The following is a 4,295-nucleotide window of genomic DNA, read 5'->3' as shown; positions in this document are numbered from 1 at the left end:
AGCACAAACAGCAACCCAACAATCTGATCAGAAAAGATCAAACCAGGATGCTAATAAGGAACGAGACCGAGTCGAGGATCGCTGCATACGAGAGAGTGGGTCTAGCCGAGCTCTTATGACCAGCTGGATTCCCCTAGAGATAACCGTAGGAGTGGAGGATGTGTTAGTGTGAATTCGAAGGTTTCTTTCCTTCCAAATGGAGTATATTGTTGCTTGATAGAGGAGCCTTATGATGAGAGCAATGTTACTGTCCCTAGTGGGAGACTTGAGCCACACGAGACCATCCAAATAAGGGGTTGGAGGAGTAACGTGGGTTTTTGAAGTGAAGAAGGACCAAATTTCCGAGCTGAAGCTGCAATCGAAAAACAGGTGATCCCTCGATTCATCATGAGTATTACATAAAACACACACTAAAGGCACATATAAACCCCAGTTTCTAAGCCTGTCACGTGTATGTAAGCCATTCCAAGCTACAACCCAGCTAATGAAGGCATGCTTTGGTATTCTATCCTTGAACCAAACAGCCTTGTGCCAGGGAACCAAAGGGAGGGGGGTTCTGAGAGCATCCCACGTCTTCTGAGCTGAGAACATGTTTGAAGGCGCTTGATCACCTACTTTCCAAAGGTAAGTATTATCAATCTGGCATTCATTTATGGTCTCAGCTATAGGAAGGGAGTCTCTCAGTAAGGTAATGATTGGATTCCTGCTTCTGCTGGAGCCTCTGCTGGAAAACTCCACCAACTATCACCTCTAAGAACGGATTTCACCACCGATTTGATGGGCAGCCCTGTTATCTGAGGGGCAAGCGGACCAGTTACGTCTAAAAGAAGACCAATAACCAAGTGTTAATAGTTCAACTGATAAAGATCTTTGGCAAAAAATTAGAAGTCGCCGGTTCGAGTAGCGCTTGGGACGAGACCATATAATATGTTCTGGTTTCGGACCTAAAAGAATGTATAGACTTAGGCCCATAACCTCTTTGATTATTATAAAAAAAAAAAAAAAAAAAAAAAAAGAGGACCAAGGCCAGTCCAGTTATCATGCCAGAATTTAGCAGTCTCACCAGAGCCTACCTCACAAGTCACGAAGGGTCTAGCTAGGATACGAAGTTTGCATAATTTCCTCCAAATCCAGCTACCCGAGGAGAGAGGATTCAGGTCCCAGAAATTCCTATCCCGATAATTATTATGTATGAAATATTTTTAAACTCAGCTCTTCTAGATATGTCATATGATGACTTATCACGAAATTATCTTCTTTTTTTTTTTTTACGTAACTGTATGGTTGAAAATAAGGTTACAAATAATAATTATCGGTGCACTATATAATCAAGGACATTAAATTAACTTATCTATAAAATATTAAAATTGAATGGAGAGATTAATAATGTAATATACACGAGGATGATCATATATGATTATATGAGATGCGTGTTAATTAAGTGAACAGCCTAATGTTTTCCTATTGTCGGTGAATGATGTTAAAGTTTTCAAGGTAGTGATAACGACAACGATCCTTCAAGTATCTTAATATAACTTTTTATTCAGTTCAAAAAGCTATAATAAATATATTCAATCATCTTTAGTTGCTTTATATATTTAATTTTTGATTTTATTGGCTCTGTCGATCTTATGACAAAGACAAACGAAAACGACAGTGAGGATCTTAGCTTTATAAATTACATTTATTAAAGCAAAGAAATCATATAATAACGAGTTATTGAATAGTTGACTTGAGAGAACAGCTCATTATATATATTTGTTCATAGCTTCTCTATTTGACTAGTCCAATGCAATGCATGTTAAGCATGCAAAACTATATGTTCGTGTTCAGAAATGTGACTATTTGATACATATCGATATCACATGTTTAGAATCGTTGGTAACCAACTTGTACAATAGTAAATAGTTATAAATATATAATTTTTTTTCCGTGTCCTTGAAATAAAAACGTTATATTACATAAAAATATAAGTGAATGTTATATGGTTAAGTCAAATAGCATGATACAATTTAAATAAGCATACATATAAAATCCTTATTATAAAAAAATGAAATGTAAAGAGATAGTGAACAAACTTGGGATTTTGTAGTCTTTGATTTATAAAATTTGGTTATTTAAATGCTCATGTTAATTTTTTTTTTGTCAACGATATTATTAGATTAACTCAAGCGAGCCAATTGGAACAATTGTTTACATATTTGACAAAACGCAGAATATAATAAATGTTTATGTTAATTTTTTTTCTATGTGTTTTGGAAAACTCTTTTTTCGAAATAAATAGTTCAGATTAATAGTTTAACTTAGTGCGAAGTTTTCGTAGGAAAATAGTTCGTCAGCCCATATTTTCTTGAGCTAATTCTTTATCTTAGTTATATACCATTGTTAGAATTGTCTTTTGAATAATGCAAATCTCCGTACAGTTGTTGCTATCAAGCTGACCCTCATCAACATTGCTATCTTGTGTTTACATAACACAAATCAATAAATACGTCAATATTGAGATATGAGGACATAGGACTAGTCGATTACACGCTTAAACAATTTAAAAGAAAGTTTTTTGACACACTCAACATAAAAGTATGCATATTGTGATTATAAATGTACAATAATATTCAATTGTTGCTTTGTCTAGCTGTGCAATTCTAGGTTCTATCGTCCTAGACTACTCTAGTTTAGGTTTTTATTTGGATGGATACTAATTTTACCCATTGGGGCCTCCGATACATGAAGAGTTATGGTACAATTCACTAATTAATCACTACAAAAAAAAAACAATCATTCTTAGCACACGATTAACGTCATTATATATGTTTAGTAGCGTTTTCATTTAATTACAGGACTATTTTTTTTTAATCAACGAAGTTACACGACTACTTAAAATTGTAAAAACTAAATAAATTTTGGATTTAGTTTTGACCAAAGTACATATTTAAAATATTTTGTTTGCATAATATATTTTTTTTTGTCAACAAAGAAACAAAATTAGCTCATAAGAGCCAATTTGGAAGACCATTGTTTACATACTTAACAATGAACGGAATGGTGCGAACATTTCGCGCTAGAAAATTAGCTTTTACATTCAAGAAATAAGAGATAGAGAGAAGGTAGAAAATTCTTTCCTGTCAACAACAATATTTTGTTTACATAATATGATAACCTACAAATCCTAAACTAATGTAAAAATACAAAAATTTAGTTTTAAACTCGAAATGAAGAGCCAAAATAATTAGCATGCACCTCACGTAATATAAAATACTGATACATTAATTTATTTTCTTTCGAGAAATTGTCCGTTTTTGATATTTTGACATATTTAGGTTTCTGAAAAAAGGGGTGGCCGTGCTTTTATAACAGAGGCCACCCCTTTTTTCAGAAACCTAAAGAGGACGCTTTTATAACAGAGGCCACCCCTTTTAGTATTGTATACATTGCACGGTTACTAAAAACCATAATTCGACATAAGTTACAAAATATGATTAACAATCTCCTCTTTAACAGTGCAATGTATACAATACTAAAGCTTTGGCTCCATTAAAGGAAACATATTCTACAAAACCTGATTGAAGAAGAGTATATGTAGAATATGTAGCAAAACATTACAAGCTTTTATAACGAGTATATGTAGGGGGAGTTATTGGGAGATTGATTTTAAAATAGTTTGTAGATTTCAAAAGTTAAGAGATTTTAAGATTCTCAAAAAGATTTGTTGATTTTAAAATAATGTTTACCCAGATTTTTAGAGTTTAATAAATTCTTCATATGATAGACTCTACAAATCCTTATGATAATTGCAGTATTTTGAAAGTTGTTTTTAATGACTAAATATGTAAAGAATCATTAAACCAATAACACTAGAATTTGATAGAAGTTGAAAATCAATAAATACTCAACTTTTTGAATAACAAAGGATTTTAAATAGAACTAGAAACGGACCCGCGCTACAGCGCGGGGAAAAATATTTATCTAATATATAATTAAAAGTTATAATAAAAGAAGAAATCGAGTATATGAAAACTTTAAATGATTCCACTTGTAAAATATACACGCTTATATTGTATGTATGTTTTAACAGACCAACTCTTAAAAAATGTTTTTAAAAAATATTAATCATAACCCGTTTGACTATATGATTGTGAGTTTACAAACCAGTCGTGTATTACTAAAAATATCATCGACATAAATGCATAATATTTGAAAAAGCATTATCCAATGAAAGTGATTGGAAATGCCAATATATACCAAAAAATAAGAATAATAAATCATTCACTTGCAAATTCTAAAATAACAAAAAT

At 32.0% G+C, this 4,295-nt stretch overlaps 1 pseudogene; it reads right to left on the bottom strand.

Moving 5' to 3' along the window:
• Positions 1-27: 27 nt before the first annotated feature.
• LOC111831925 lies at positions 28-2,712 on the bottom strand (annotated as a pseudogene).
• Positions 2,713-4,295: the final 1,583 nt, after the last annotated feature.

Source organism: Capsella rubella, unplaced genomic scaffold (genome assembly GCF_000375325.1).
Source record: "Capsella rubella cultivar Monte Gargano unplaced genomic scaffold, Caprub1_0 scaffold_2, whole genome shotgun sequence".
Classification (NCBI taxonomy): domain Eukaryota; kingdom Viridiplantae; phylum Streptophyta; class Magnoliopsida; order Brassicales; family Brassicaceae; genus Capsella; species Capsella rubella.
The sequence above is the reverse complement of the archived record's forward strand: the minus strand, read 5'-3'. Positions and strand labels throughout refer to the sequence as shown.